Source organism: Bos grunniens, chromosome 9, assembly GCF_055505025.1.
Source record: "Bos grunniens cultivar Pamir isolate PY7600 chromosome 9, Bosgru_T2T1.0, whole genome shotgun sequence".
Taxonomy (NCBI): domain Eukaryota; kingdom Metazoa; phylum Chordata; class Mammalia; order Artiodactyla; family Bovidae; genus Bos; species Bos grunniens.
Window position 1 is genome coordinate 43931819 of NC_141173.1, and position 16986 is coordinate 43948804.

The window sequence follows — 16986 nt, forward strand, 5'->3', positions numbered from 1 at the left end:
GCCAGCAGTGGTATCTTAGCAGTGGTGTAATTGGGGGAGGGGAAGGAAATCCTCTGATACTATATTAGGTCTTGGGGGGAAGCACAAGAAGGTAGTTAGGGCTATTTCTAAACAGGCTGGTCCCTAGTGGCTGCTCAGCTTTCATCAGATAGGCAACCTGCTTATCTGCAACAATGGTTCTCAACTCTGACTACATATTAGAATCACTTGGGAAGCTTTTTAAAAAGGTGATGCCTGTCACCTTTGCCTACTTAGAGGGTTCTGATTTAATTGGTCTGGGTGGAGGTTAGTCATCGTAGTTTTAAAAAGCTCCCCAGGTGATTCTAAAGTGCAGCCAAATTGTGAAGCACGGGCCTGAGAGCAGCTTCGGGCAGCTCTGCTCTTTTAGATCATTTGGTTGGCAGTGGCTGGGGAGTCAGACACAGACCTGGCTCCTGGCTTCAGATCCCTGTGACTACCAAAGATGCTCACAGCAGGGTTAGCTGTGCTTGGAGGCAGGTAAGGTCACTTTAGTCCATTGTTTGGATTTCTACCCAACTCAGAAAGGACACAGAGACTCATGCTAGAGTCCTCTGGTTCTAGCGCTTCAGCCAGCATCATAAGTAGATACAGGTGCCAGTCCTGGTTCTGAAAACTTGCTCCATGGGCTCTGGAAGCCTCTCTGGGCTTTAAGAGGATTGGGCTTTTTGGAGATATTTTCTAGTTGAAAAATATAAAGATTTCATCCAACTTAAATTCTGTGATTCAGATCCCCGCCTCCCCCAACCCCCAAGCTTTTGGGAGCCTGTTCTCACATCCATGAAAAAATTGGTTCAGTACTCCATGCTGAGTCTACAAAAATTAATGCAAATTCATTGTTATTACTTGAGATACTGGGCGTTCATCATACTCATTTGTTCCGTTATTCGGTTGTCATTTTGCATTCTACTGCATTTTCTGAAGACTTGGAAAAGGGTTCTCTTAATGATAGATTAGCATAGTCTAATTGGTAGTTGCTGTTCAATTTAAATGAGATTGCAACAACTTTGAACTGTTTGGGCTTGTGAAATGTGACCAGTGACACAACCTTTGTTGAGGCTTGGGTGTGAACGCAGTGAGGAAACAGTTTCCCTTATTAGCCTCCTCATTGACACTATGTTTATCAGTATGCATTTGGTTTTGTGTTTACTTATTACTTATTAATTCTATGTTTTATTCCAATTAAAAAATTTCTTGAGTCCACTTACAGAAACATGCATTATACACCAGGTTACAAATAGATGAGGAATTTCAGGTAGAGGATAAATAAGGGTAGAAGGAAACCGTGAATTCATGGATAGGATTTGAGAACGCTTGTCGTAAGGTCATGAGTAGCTCCTGTAGTCACTGGAAGAAAAGAGCCATGATTAGAAACAGAAGCTTAATTGCCTGTGCATTTAAAATATGTGAGTAAACCTTAAGTACCGTGTTCTGGGGAAAGCTTCTAGTGTGGATCTGTAGGAGGAGGCCTCTGGGTGAATACGGTCAATGTCATTGACACCATTCCTGCAGCAGTGGCAACAGCGAGTTTCTAATGGATGTCTATTTCTAATCATTTTCATCCAGACAAGTGACACAGCAAAGCATAATTTAGCAGACATATTTTTTTCAGCAGCCAAAATAGTTTTAACCAAATCTGTGCCTCTCTAGTTGACTATTTATAGGGAAAAAACCCAGAATATTTAGAGGAATATATGGCCAACATGCTGCATGAATATTCTTTTTTGTAATTGAGCTTTTTTTTTTAAAAAAAAACTATTTATTTGGCTGCACTGGGTCTTAGTTGTGGCATGGGGGATCTTCAATTTTCCTTGTGGCATGAGGGTTCTTTAGTTGTGGCAAGTGGGGGATCTCGTTCTCCGAGGGGATTGAACCTGGGCCTCCTCCTTTGGGAACTGGGAGTCTTAGCCACTGGACCACCAGAGAAGTTCCATAATTGAGCTTTTTATATAAATTAAGCGGAAAATAATGGCAAATGGCATGTATCAGTAACTCTCCTAAATGCTTTTACATATAATTGTCCATTTAATACTTGACATATTTCTAAGGAGCCTAGTGGGCTACAGTCCGTAGGGTTGCAAAGAGTTGGATACTACTGAGCAACTAACACTTTGTCCGAGTACTTTGTCTTAAATAATCTTAGGACAAATATTGTGTGGTATCACTTATATGTGGAAGCTAAAAATGACAACAAACTAGTGAATGCAACAAAAAATAAACATACCCCAGATGCAGAGAACAAGATAGTGGTTGCCAGTGCGGGGAGGGGCAGTACAGGGGTGGGGGACGGGAGGTATGAGATGGGCTCAAGGATATGTTGTACAACACGGGGAATATATCCAATGTTAGTAACAACTAAAAATGAAAAGTAACCTTTAAAATTAGTATAAAATATTTTTAAATTAAAAATAAAATAATCTTAGGAGCTCTGAGAGAAAAAAAAGAAGAAAGACATTCCATAGCTTGCCCAAGGTTACCCCATAGTGAACTGGTATTTGAAGCCATGTCCTGTGGCTCCTTCTTCTTAGCCACTGCACCATCATCACCTCTGTTGAGGATGTGAAGGGACCCCCATGAGGCACATGGGGTGGGGGCAGATGATGAAGGAGAAAACTGAGCAGACTATGCCTCACCACCTTTTCCTCTCCACTTCCCTCTCCCCTCTAACCCCTTCTCAAACAGAGCACTGCCATGGTAATCTATTTCCTTTTTAGGGTTTATGTCTAAATGTCAGTTAGGCAAAAATTTCCAAGGCAAAACAATTAGAAAATTAGTGTTCTCTGCCATTGCAACCATAATAATATTTTTCAGTCTCCAAATTTACTGCTTCTTTCTGATTACGTAAGCAGTATACGTTCATTTTCTGAATGTTGAGCTTTAAACCAACTTTTTCACTCTCCTCTTTCACTTTCATCAAGAGACTTTTGAGTTCCTCTTCACTTTCTGCCATAAGGGTGGTGTCATCTGCATATCTGAGGTTATTAATATTTCTCCCGGCAATCTTGATTCCAGCTTGTGTTTCTTCCAGTCCAGAGTTTCTCATGATGTACTCTGCATATAAGTTAAATAAACAGGGTGACAATATACAGCCTTGATGTACTCCTTTTCCTATTTGGAACCAGTCTGTTGTTCTATGTCCAGTTCTAACTGTTGCTTCCTGACCTGCATACAGATTTCTCAAGAGGCAGGTCAGGTGGTCTGGTATTGCCATCTCTTTCAGAATTTTCCACAGTTTATTGTGATCCACACAGTCAAAGGCTTTGGCATAGTCAATAAAGCAGAAATAGATGTTTTTCTGGAACTCTCTTGCTTTTTCCATGATCCAGCGGATGTTGGCAATTTGATCTCTGGTTCCTCTGCCTTTTCTAAAACCAGCTTGAACATCAGGCTTAAAGCTCAACATTCAGAAAACGAAGATCGTGGCATCTGGTCCCATCACTTCATGGGAAATAGATGGGGAAACAGTGGAAACAGTGTTAGACTTTATTTTTGGGGGCTCCAAAATCACTGCAGATGGTGACTGCAGCCATGAAATTAAAAGACGCTTACTCCTTGGAAGGAAAGTTATGACCAACCTAAATACCATATTCAAAAGCAGAGACATTACTTTGCCAACAAAGGTCCGTCTAGTCAGGGCTATGGTTTTTCCAGTGGTCATGTATAGATGTGAGAGTTGGACTGTGAAGAAAGCTGAGCGCCAAAGAATTGATGCTTTTGAACTGTGGTGTTGGAGAAGACTCTTGAGAGTCCCTTGGACTGCAAGGAGATCCAGCCAGTCCATTCTGAAGGAGATCAGCCCTGGGATTTCTTTGGAAGGAATGATGCTAAAGCTGAAACTCCAGTACTTTGGCCACGTCATGCGAAGAGTTGACTCATTGGAAAAGACTCTGATGCTGGGAGGGATTGGGGGCAGAAGGAGAAGGGGACGCCAGAGGATGAGATGGCTGGATGGCATCACTGACTCAATGGACGTGAGTCTGAGTGAACTCTGGGAGTTGGTGATGGACAGGGAGGCCTGGCGTGCTGCGATTCATGGGGTTGCAAAGAGTTGGACACGACTAAGTGACTGATCTGATCTGATCTCTTTCCCTTTTTGAGGGGGACAAGGTCAAACCATTTTATTGAGGGGCTTTGGAGGAGGGTTGAAGGACTGGGAGGACAATGAGATTTCCTCACTTGGATCACTCCAGCTTCACAGTTGCTGGAAAGCTCTATTTCCTTGTTTTTTCCTCCAAATCTCTTCATTGGTATTTCCATTTTTTAAAGTTATAACTTGACATTTTTTAAATATAAATTTTGATTTTACTTTTTGGCTGTTCCTTGCAGCATGTGTGATCCTAGTTCCCCAACCAGGAATTGAACCTGCACACCCTGCACTGGAAGTATAGAGTCTCAGCCACTGGACCACAAGGGAAGTCCCTCTGTTTCCTTTTAGTGAATTCTTAGGAGTAGGATTTTTTGGCAGATGTTGTGGCTGTCACCTGGATTCTCCCTTCAGGACCCAGCAACTCATTTCCCCACTTCTGAGGGTGTGACTGCTGACAGCTCACAACCGATCCCTTCCCAAGACCTCCCTTGGCTGAAAGAAGTTGCCTCTTCCTAAGATTCTGCCCTCCTCTGGGGCAGTTCACATCTGGCGGTTGTGGTTGTGGTGGTCAAAAGGCCCAGTCTCCTTGCCACGATCTCAGTCAGCTCTGGCATGCCAGCCCAGCTCCGGCTCCTGGGATCAGTTCAGTTCAGTCGCTCAGTCATGTCTGACTCTTTGCAACCGCATGGACTGTAGGTTTCCCTGTCCATTGCCAACTCCTGGAGTTTACTCAAACTCACGTCCATTGAGTTGGTGATGACATCCAACCATCTCATCCTCTGTTGTCCGTTTCTCTTCCTGCCTTCAATCTTTCCCAGCATCAGGGTCTTTTCAGATGAGTCCATTATTCGCATCAGGTGGCCAAAGTATTCAAGTTTCAACTTCAGCATCAGTCCTTATGATGAATATTCAGGACTGATTTCCTTTAGGATGGACGAGTTGGATCTCCTTGTAGTCCAAGGGACTCTCAAGAGTCTTCTCCAACACCACAGTTCAAAAGCATCAATTCTTTGGTACTCAGCTTTCTTTATAGTCCAACTCTCACAGCCATACATGACTAGTGGAAAAACCATAGCTTTGACTAAACAGACTTTTGTTGGCAAAGTAATGTCTCTGCTTTTTAATATGTTGTCTAGGTTGGTCATAGCTTTTCTTTCAGGAGCAAACATCTTTTAATTTCATGGCTGCAGTCACCATCTACAGATATTTTGGAGCCCAAGAAAATAAACTCTGTCACTGTTTCTACTGATTCCCCATCTGTTTGCCATGAAGTGATGGGACCAGATGCCATGGTCTTAGTTTTCTGAATGTTGAGCTTTAAGCCAACTTTTTCACTCTCCTCTTTCACTTTCATCAAGAGGCTCTTTAGTTCTTCACTCTCTGCCATAATGGTGGCACTATCTTCATATCTGAGGTTATTGGTATTTCTCCCAGCAATCTTGATTCCAGCTTGTGCTTCATCCAGCCCAGGATTTCGCATGATGTACTCTGCATATAAGTTAAATAAGCAGTTGACAATATACAGCCTTGATGTACTCCTTTTCCTATTTGGAATCAGTCTGTTGTTCCATGTCCAGTTCAAACTGTTAGCTTCCTGATCTGCATACAGATTTCTCAAGAGGCAGGTCAAGTGGTCTGGTATTCCCATCTCTTTAAGAATTTTCCAGTTTGTTGTGGTCCACACAATCAAAGGCTTTGGCATAGTCAATAAAAGCAGAAGTCCATATTTTTCTGGAACTCTCTTGCTTTTTTGATGATCCAGCGGATGTTGGCAATTTGATCTCTGGTTCCTCTGCCTTTTCTAAATCCAGCTTGAATATCTCAAAGTTCATGATTCATGTGCTGTTGAAGCCTGGTTTGGAGAATTTTGAGCATTACTTTACTAGCGTGTGAGATGAGTACAGTTGTGTGGTAGTTTGAGCATTCTTTGGCATTGCCTTTCTTTGGGATTGGAATGAAAACTGACCTTTTCCAGTCCTGTGGCCACTGCTGAGTTTTTCAAATTTGCTGGGATCTGGTAGGGCCTTTGTTTCTGATGCATCACAGCCCAGCTGATCTTTATGCCCAGGACCACTTCCCTCCCCTTCATAGGTGTGACTCACAGGGCGTCTCCCTACCACCTCTGCAGGTGATCTCCTGTCAGCATCTGCTCCCCTGGGAACCTGACCTAAGGCAAAAATGTTACATACGGTTTTAGAGAATTCTAAATAGTGTTAAAACAACAGGGATATATCCTTGTTAATAGTTCAAATCGGTGGGCCTGTCTGCAGAACTGAAAGGAGGCTAGAGTGGTAGTAGCCGAGAGGGGGAGGGGGAGAACAGTGTAAGATGAGTGTGCAGAGTTTTGCAAGGGCCAGACCATGAAGGACTGCAAAGTGGCACATTGGGGCATGGCAGGAAGCAGATGACACATCAGGTTGGGTAATGTGAGGACAGTTCAGTGATGAGATGACTTTCAAAGATGTGGACAGAGTTTAGTAAAGGTTGATAGGCATGGACATTATCCCTGGTGCTAGCAGGGTGCCCTTAATGACCAAAGCTTGAAGGAGCAGGTACTGGAACTGAGCTATTCACTGTGTGGAGAGGGCTGCCTGCCAGGAGCTGTGGCTTTTCAGTACTGTGATGCAGTCATCCTGAGGTGACTGGCAGAAGGGAAGGCTGGGGAAGGTGCCTCAAACTTACCCACCTTCCACCCTCCAGATCTCCTACTGGTCCCTTCGGTTTGCCAGGCCCTCCTGGCAGCCAGAGAGCATGTTCCATTAGGTCAGCCTCTAGGCTGAGTGGACGGGGTGAGGCTGAGTAGAGAGTGAATCGGGAGGAGCAAACCACAGATCTCCAGCCTGGCCATGGACACAACCTTGGATTTACCCTAAGAGCAGTGGTGTTCGAGGCTGAATGGTGTCCATCCCCTCCCCCTTTATATGTTGAAATCCTAAGCCTAGTACCTCATAATGTGACTGTATTTGGAGATAGGACCCTAAAAGAGGTAATTCAGGTAAAATGAAGTCACATGGGTGGGCCCTAATTCAATGACTGGTGTCTTTATGAGAAGAGATTAGAACACAGACATGCACAGAGGGAAGACGGTCTGTGGACAGAGAAGTTAGCACCTACAAGTCAAGGGGAGAGGCCTGAGAAGAAATCAGCTCTGCCAGTAAAATTTCCAGAACTGTGAGGAAATTAATTTCTACTGTTGAAGCCATGCAGCCTGTGGTGTTTTGTTATGGTAGCCCTAACAAACGAACCCAAAAGGAAAGTCACTGAAGGTTGGGAGTGGGATGGGGTGATGTGATTAAATGTTTATTTTGGAAAGATGCAGCTGAGAACTGATTAGAAAGTGGTCAGGGTAGGTACAGCTCAGTTTAGTCGCTCAGTCATGTCCAACTCTTTGTGACACATGGACTGCAGCACACCAGGCTTCCCTGTCCATCACCAACTTCCGGAACTTGCTCAAACTCATGTCTACCGAGTCAGTGATGCCATCCAACCATCTCATCCTCTGTCATTTCCTTCTCCTTGTGCCTTCAATCTTTCCCAGCATCAGGGTCTTTCCAAATGAGTCAGTTCTTTGCATCAGGTGGCTAAAGTATTTGAGTTTCAGCTTTAGCATCAGTCCTTCCAGTGAATATTCAGGACTGATTTCCTTTAGGATGAACTGGTTGGATCTCCTTGCAGTCCAAGGGACTCTCAAGAGTCTTCTCTAACACCACAGTTCAAAAGCATCAGGTCTTCGGCGCTCAGCTCTCTTTATAGTCCAACTCTCACATCCATACGTAACTACTGGAAAAACTATCGCTTTGACTAGATGGACATTTGTTGGCAAAGTAATGTCTCTGCTTTTTAATATGCTATCTAGGTTGGTCATAACTTTTCTTCCAAAGAGCAAGTGTCTTTAAATTTCATGGCTGCACTCACCATCTGCAGTGATTTTGGAGTCCAAGAAAATAAACTCTGTCACTGTTTCCACTGTTTCCCCATCTGTTTGCCGTGAAGTGATGGGACCAGATGCCATGATCTTAGTTTTCTGAATGCTGAATTTTAAGCCAACTTTTTCTCTCTCCTCTTTCACTTTCATCAAGAGGCCCTTTAGTTCTTCTTTACTTTCTGCCATAAGGGTGGTACTATCGGCATATCTGAGGCTATTGATATCTCTCCTGGCAATCTTGATTCCAGCTTGTGCTTCATCCAGCCCAGGATTTCGCATGATGTACTCTGCATATAAGTTAAATAAGCAGTTGACAATATACAGCCTTGATGTACTCCTTTCCTGATTTGGAACCAGTCTGTTGTTCCATGTCCAGTTCTAACTGTTGCTTCTTCTACCCTATTCTGCAGGGTAGGTGCAGATACACCAAAATAGGAGGCTACTCTGTAATTCAGGTGAGAGATGAAGAGACAGACTCCATTCCTAGTAGTGGAGAAGTGGATTTGAGAGAGATTTAGGAAATAAAATCAATACATCTTGATAATGGATTGGATATGTTGGGTGAAGGAGGAGACATAAAAAAATTTATTGATCAGATATCGATTGAATACATACTCTGTGCCAGCCACATTATCTTCTAGAAAATGAGGGATACAGATTGTCTCTTTTTCCACTGTATCAGTGACTGGCTGGTGATCCCTGAAATGGGAGACCCTAGAAAAATATTATGTTTTCAACTGTTCTTTTACTGATGTATATTTAAATGGTTTTCAAGTGTTTGTATATATAGACAGACACACACACACGTTTAGTGCTATTACACACAATGAAATAGTAAACATTTTCCTCTAAATTGATGTATAATTGATATACAGCATTATGTTGACTCCAGGTGTACAACATAATGATTTGATATTTGTATTGTGAAATGTTCACCCCAATCAGATCAGATCAGTTGCTCAGTCGTGTCCGACTCTTTGCGACCACATGAATCGCAGCACGCCAGGCCTCCCTGTCCATCACCAACTCCCGGAGTTCACTGAGACTCATGTCCATCGAGTCAGTGATGCCATCCAGCCATCTCATCCTCTGTCATCCCCTTCTCCTCCTGCCCCCAGTCCTTCCCAGCATCAGAGTCTTTTCCAATGAGTCAACTCTTCGCATGACGTGGCCAAAGTACTGGAGTTTCAGCTTTAGCATCATTCCTTCCAAAGAAATCCCAGGGCTGATCTCCTTCAGAATGGACTGGTTGGATCTCCTTGCAGTCCAAGGGACTCTCAAGAGTCTTCTCCAACACCACAGTTCAAAAGCATCAATTCTTTGGTGCTCAGCCTTCTTCACAGTCCAACTCTCACATCCATACATGACCACTGGAAAAACCATAGCCTTGACTAGACGAACCTTTGTTGGCAAAGTAATGTCTCTTCTTTTGAATATGCTATTTTGGTTGGTCATAACTTTCCTTCCAAGGAATAAGCGTCTTTTAATTTCATGGCTGCAGTCACCATCTGTAGTGATTTTGGAGCCCAGAAAAATAAAGTCTGACACTGTTTTCACTGTTTCCCCATCTATTTCCCATGAAGTGATGGGACCAGATGCCATGATCTTCGTTTTCTGAATGTTGAGCCTTAAGCCAACTTTTTCACTCTCCACTTTCACTTTCATCAAGAGGCTTTTGAGTTCCTCTTCACTTTCTGCCATAAGGGTGGTGTCATCTGCATATCTGAGGTTATTGATATTTCTCCCAGCAATCTTGATTCCAACTTGTGTTTCTCCCAGTCCAGTGTTTCTCATGATGTACTCTGCATATAAATTAAATAAACAGGGTGACAATATACAGCCTTGACGTACTCCTTTTCCTATTTGGAACCAGTCTGTTGTTCCATGTCCAGTTCTAACTGTTGCTTCCTGACCTGCATACAGATTTCTCAAGAGGCAGATCAGGTGGTCTGGGATTCCCATCTCTTTCAGAATTTTCCACAGTTTATTGTGATCCACACAGTCAAAGGCTTTGGCATAGTCAATAAAGCAGAAATAGATGTTTTTCTGGAACTCTCTTGCTTTTTCCATGATCCAGCGGATGTTGGCAATTTGATCTCTGGTTCCTCTGCCTTTTCTAAAACCAGCTTGAACATCAGGAAGTTCATGGTTCACATATTGCTGAAGCCCAATAAGTCTAGTTAATATTGGTTACCAGGTATAGTCAACATAACTTTTTTCTTGTGATGAGAACTTTTAAGATTTACTCTCTCAGTAACTTTGAAATATGCAATACAGTGTTGTTAACTGTTGCTGTGCTGTACCTTACATCCCCATGACTGATGTATTTTATAACCGAGCGTTTGTACTTTTTGACTTTCTTCACCCATATTGCCTACCACCCACCCTCTGTCTCTGTCAACCACCACTCTTTTCTGTATCTATGAGTTTGCTTTTTTTTTTCTTTTTAAAGATTCCAAATAAAAGTGAGATCATATGGTATTTTTCTTTCTCTGACTTATTTCACCTGGCATAGTACCCTCCAGATCCATTTATGTGGTTGCAAATGGCAAGATTTCATCTTTTCTATGGCTGAAGAATATTTCTGTGTGTGTGTGTGTGTGTGTGTGTGTGTGTGTGTATGCTGCATTCTTCATTCATCTGTTGGTTGTTAGTTGTTTCCATATCTTGGCTATTGTAAATAATGCTGAACGTTGGGGTGTATATATCCTTTGGAGTTAGTGTTTTTGTTTTATTCTGGTAACTCTCCAGAAGTGGAATTGATGGATCATATAGTTGTTCTATTTTTAATTTTTTGAGGAACTTCCATAGTATTTTCCATAGTAATTGCACCAGTTTACCTTCTCAATAGCGTACAAGTGATCCATTTTCTCTACTTTCTCACCAACACTTATTTCTTGTCTTTTTAATTATAGTCATTCTAACAGACGTAAGGTGATATCTCTTTGTGGTTTTGATTTGCATTTTTCTAATTAATGATGCTGAACATCTTTCCATGTACATGTTAGCCATCTGTATGTCTTCTTTAGAAAAATGCCTGTTCAAATCCTCTGCCCATATTTTAATTGGATTGTTTGTTTTTTGTAATTAAGTTGTATGAATTCTTTACATATTTTGGATATTACCCCCTCATTGGATATATGATTTGCAAATGTTTTCTCCTATTCTATATACAGACATATAATAAAATGCTCTCTCTATATATATACAATATATATAATATATACTTCTATATTCTGTCTATATAGAATACATTCTATATATTTATATATGTTCTGTGTCTATATCTCTAGCTATCAGCTATATGTAACATATAAAATGATCAATAGAATCATGATCAATAGAATGCCAACATTAAGTATTTTAACTTATTGTATACTTCCAAAGATTATTTCAAACGTTTTCTTAAATAACCTGGACATGCACTATTCTGTAGGTTAATATCTATTAACATCTACAAAACATACAGAGTTTGGGGTTTTAGAGTGTTTGATCTCCACCCGTATAATCTGCCTCTGGTGAATACTTTTTGGCAGTCAGACTATGCCATAGGATAATTCTGTCTTTTCGTCTTCTCTGAGGGAAGTATGTGTTGGTTAACTTTCTGTTTGGCCCCAAGACTCATTCTCTGCTTTTCTCTGCCCTGCTCTGTGTCCCGTGGTGCTGCCTTGCTCGGGCTTCATCGCTGGATGCCCTTGACCTCTAGCTACTGGTTGGGTCAGTTAGTGGGGGCACTGGCAGGAGGCTGGAGGGTGGGAGGAGCGGGCTGAGGTATTTACTTCCTTAGCAACTGGGCTTCGGTCTGGTCAGTGGGCGCCTCCCTCTGTGTGCACTCTTCCACAGGGCAATTCTCTCCCACTCCAGTAATGCTGTGGTCCTTGAGGGAGGTCAGCACTTACTGTTGCTGGACTGTGTGCTTCACTTTCCTTCTTTGGGAACCTTAACCCTGATGTTTTTGCAAGTAACTCCTTCATTCAGTTTGCTTCAGTTAAACCTTTTTGGTGTACTTTCGGTGTTTTCAGGGCCCTGCCTGTTATATGTTCATTTGGCTCACCCCAAAGATCACAGTTAAAACATAGGGGACCCTCCAAGACATCTTAGTTTACCCTCTCATATTATCTGATCCGGTCCCTCTCTTGGTCTGTAGGATGTCTGCAGTGGTCCTGAGTGCTGGTCATGGTTGGGGACTGCCTTGCAATAAGCTTGTACTCCCTGAGCCTGTACTGAGCCAACATGACTTAGTGTAGCCCATGATTGGTTCCTGCCCAGAGTTAGAATGGGAAAGTGACAAAGCCCCTCATGGAACTCCTGGCAGATTTCTCCCCAATATGATATACACAAAGCCACTGTCTAGAGTGGAGTGGCCTGTCCCTAAAACTTATTGACTCTTCATATAGAACATGGATCCAGGAAGCACAGTTTCCATTTACCATGGAGGAGTTTTAGCATATTTATTATTATATTATTGATATATATAATATTATTATATTATATTATTCCAGTTCCAGTTCAGTCACTCAGTTGTGTCTGACTCTTTGCAACCCCATGAATCGCAGCACGCCAGGCCTAGGCCCTCACCAACTCCCGAAGTTTACTCAAACTCATGTCCATCGAGTCAATGATGCCATCCAGCCAGCTCATCCTCTGTCATCCCCTTCTCCTCCTGCCCACAATCCCTCCCAGCATCAGGGTCTTTTCCAATGAGTCAACTCTTCGCATGACGTGGCCAAAGTACTGGAGTTTCAGCTTTTAGCATCAGTCCTTCCAATGAACACACAGGACTGATCTCCTTTAGAATGGACTGGTTGGATCTCCAAGGGACTCTCAAGAGTCTTCTCCAACACCACAGTTCAAAAGCATAAACTCTTCGGTGCTCAGCTTTCTTCACAGTCCAACTCTCACATCCATACATGATCCAGGAAAAACCATAGCCTTGACTAGACGGACCTTTGTTGGCAAAGTAATGTATCTGCTTTTCAATATGCTATCTAGGTTGGTCATAACTTTCCTTCCAAGGAGTAAGTGTCTTTTAATTTCATGGCTGCAGTCACCATCTGCAGTAATTTTGGAGCCCCCCAAAATAAAGTCTGACACTGTTTCCACTGTTTCCCCATCTATTTCCCATGAAGTGATGGGACCAGATGCCATGATCTTAGTCTTCTGAATATTGAGCTAAAGCTAACTTTTTCACTCTCCACTTTCACTTTCATCAAGAGGCTCTTTAGTTCCTCTTCACTTTCTGCCATAAGGGTGGTGTCATCTGTATATCTGAGGTTATTGATATTTTCCCCAGCAATTTTGATTCCAGCTTGTGCTCCTTCCAGCCCAGCATTTCTCAGGATGTACTCTGCATATAAGTTAAATAAGCAGTTGACAATATACAGCCTTGACGTACTCCTTTTCCTATTTGGAACCAGTCTGTTGTTCCATGTCCAGTTCTAACTGTTGCTTCCTAACCTGCACACAGGTTTCTCAAGAGGCAGGTCAGGTGGTCTGGTATTCCCATCTCTTTCAGAATTTTCCACAGTTTATTGTGATCCACACAGTCAAAGACTTTAGCATAGTCAAAGGGACTATGGTTTCAATGTGTCTGCCCTCTGATGCCCTCTCGCAACACCTACTGTCTTACTTGGGTTTCTCTTACCTTGGTTGTGGGGTAAAGTGCAGCAAAGTGCAGCCACTGCTCCTTACCTTGGATGAGGGGTATCTCCTCAGGGCCGCCCCTCCTGACCTTGAACGTGGAGTAGCTCCTCTCGGCCATCCTGCACCCGCGCAGCCGCCGCTCCTTGGACGTGGAGTTGCTCCTCCCATATTATATTATTATTGATCTATTATTATCTGGAAATATATTCACAAATAATTATAGCATCAATTCCTTTTTAAAAATTTATTTATTTAATAGGATAATTAAACATGAATAGGCCATAGGCATACACATGTTCCCTCTCTCCTGAGCCCCCCATTCCTCCTCCCTCCATAGCCTATCCCTACAGGTTGTCCCAGAGCAATGGCTTTGGGTTCCCTGGGTCATACATCAAACTCCCACTGGCTATATATTTTACATATGGTAATGCGTATTTTGCATATGTTTCAATCTATAGCAACATAATGTTTATATTTCAATGTATAACATCAATTTCTACCTTGACATCATAAAGTAACTTTCCTAAAAAACAAACAAAAAAAACCCCTTTCAAATTATCAAGAGAAATTGTCAAGGATTTTAAGTTGGATCCTTAAGTGATTAACTTTGTGTGAAGATATTTTTTAATTAAGGAATTTATTGTTTCCAGTAGAGAGGGAAACAAAAAACCAAAAAACCCCCCAAAACACGAACCTTTTTATTTTTTCTTTTTTTCAGTTTTATTTATTTATTTATTTTTATTTTACAATATTGTATTGGTTTTGCCATACATTGACATGAGTACACCATGGGTGTACATGTGTTCCCCATCCTGAAATCCCTCCCACCTCCCTCCCCATCCCATCTCTCTGGGTCACCCCAGAGCACCAGCCCCGAGCACCCTGTATCATGCATCAAACCTGGACTGGCAATTCGTTTCACATATGATATTTTACATGTTTCAATGCCATTCTCCCATATCATCCCACCCTTGCCCTCTCCCACAGAGTCCAAAAGACTGTTCTATACATCTGTGTCTCTTTTGCTATCTCGAATACAGGGTTATCGTTACCATCTTTCTAAATTTCATATATATGCATTGCTGCTGCTGCTGCTGCTAAGTCGCTTCAGTTGTGTCAGACTCTGTGCGACCCCATAGACGGCAGCCCACCAGGCTCCACCATCCCTGGGATTCTCTAGGCAAGAACGCTGGAGTGGGTTGCCATTTCCTTCTCCAATGCAGGAAAGTGAACAGTGAAAGTGAAGTCGCTCAGTCATGTCCAACTCTTATCGACCCCATGGACTGCAGCCTACCAGGCTCCTCTGTCCATGGGATTTTCCAGGCAAGAGTACTGGAGTGGGGTGCCATTGCCTTCTCCAATATATGCGTTAGTATACTGTATTGGCAATGGCACCCCACTCCAGTACTCTTGCCTGGAAAATCCCATGGACGGAGGAGCCTGGTAGGCTGCAATCCATGGGGTCGCTGAGGGTCGGACATGACTGAGCGACTTCACTTTCACTTTTCACTTTCCTGCATTGGAGAAGGAAGTGGTAACCCACTCCAGTGTTTTTGCCTGGAGAATCCCAGGGACGGGGGAACCTGGTGGGCTGCCGTCTATGGGGTCGAACAGAGTCGGACACGACTGAAGTGACAGCAGCAGCAGCATACTGTATTGGTGTTTTTCTTTCTGGCTTACTTCACTCTGTATGATAGGCTCCAGTTTCATCCACCTCATTAGAACTGATTCAAGTGTATTCTTTTTAGTGGCTTAGTAATATTACATTATGTATATGTACCACAGCTTTCTTATCCATTCGTCCACTGGTGGACATCTAGGTTGCTTCCATGTCCTGGCTATTATAAACAGTGCTGTGATGAACATTGGGGCACATGTGTCTCTTTCAATTCTGGTTTCCTCAGTGTGTATGCCCAGGAGTGGGATTGCTGGATCATAAGGCAGTTCTGTTTCCAGTTTTTAAAGGAATCTCCACACTGTTCTCCATAGTGGCTGTACTAGTTTGCATTCCCACCAACAGTGTAAGAGGGTTCCCTTTTCTCCACACCCTCTCCAGCATTTATTGCTTGTAGAGTTTTGGATAGCAGCCATTTTGACTGGTGTAAAATGGTACCTCATTGTGGTTTTGATTTGCATTTCTCTGATAATGAGTGATGTTGAGCATCTTTTCATATGCTTGTTAGCCATCTGTATGTCTTCTTTGGAGAAATGTCTGTTTAGTTCTTTGGCCCACTTTTTGACTGGGTTGTTTATTTTTCTGGAATTGAGCTACAGGAGTTGCTTGTATATTTTTGAGATTAATTATTTGTCCATTGCTTCGTTTGCTATTATTTTCTCCCATTTTGAAGGCTGTCTTTTCACCTTGCTTGTAGTTTCCTTTGTTGTGCAGAAGCTTTTAATTTTAATTAGGTCCCATTTGTTCATTTTTGCTTTTATTTCCAATATTCTGGGAGGTGGATTATAGAGGATCCTGCTGTGGTTTGTGTCAGAGAAACACTAACCTTTAAATACTAGATTTATTTTTGGTGTAGTAGGGAGAAAGTGAATACAGAAAAGTATGTGGGGAGTTATAATCACCTGGATTTTCATAATTAGGGTAAATGTTAGCATTTTGCCATATTTGCTTCAAATCAATGTTTTTAAAAATTTGTTTTATTATTATTATTTTTAATTTTTGACCTTGAAAATGCCTTTAAAAGTCCCATGGGATCCTCTCTCAGGTCCCATTTTCCTCCCATACTCCTAGGAGAAATTATTATAAAGAATTTGGTATGTATCCAATCCATGCGAAGTTAATGCATACAATAATTTATTTACTTTGACATCTATGAGTATTCTATTATACAATTACACCTCAATTTATATGCCTAATTTCCTGCTGATGGACTTCTAGTTTTTTTCCAATTACCCTGCTGTGAGCAATGTTGACATGAACATGCTAGTCTGTGTTTCACTGAGCACTTTTTTTCCAGGGTTTATACCTAGACATGGAGTTGCTGGGCCACGGGGATATGTTCATTTTCAGCCCTACAAGATAGCTAAAACTGATTATTTTAGTCAATTAATTTACTCTGACCACATGTGTAGCTTGAAACAACAAGTAATATTATTTGTTGTGTGTGTACCAGTTTCTAGGACTGTGGAGCAAATTACTGCAAAATACAGTGGCACAGAGCAACTGTTGATTATGCTCACAGATTCTGGGCAAGGCGCAGAGGTGTCTGGGGCCTCAACTGAATGAAGCAAAAGCTGAGGCTAGTGGAATCATTCAAAGGCTAGTTCACTCACATGTCTGGTAGTCAATGCTGGCTCT

The 16986-nt window shown here is 42.2% G+C and overlaps 1 long non-coding RNA gene across 14 annotated transcripts in view; it reads left to right on the forward strand.

The window, feature by feature from the left end:
• Positions 1-233: 233 nt before the first annotated feature.
• The window catches only part of LOC147365893 (uncharacterized), a 185538-nt gene continuing 168785 nt past the window's right edge, over positions 234-16986 (forward strand). For 5 of the 14 annotated variants that reach the window (XR_015132997.1, XR_015132999.1, XR_015132994.1 and 2 more), the window contains exon 1: positions 235-498. This is a non-coding gene — a long non-coding RNA (uncharacterized LOC147365893). Of the gene's footprint in view, positions 499-16986 lie in introns of all 14 variants that reach the window. The other 9 variants (XR_015132989.1, XR_015132990.1, XR_015133001.1 and 6 more) reach the window with 7 other exon arrangements.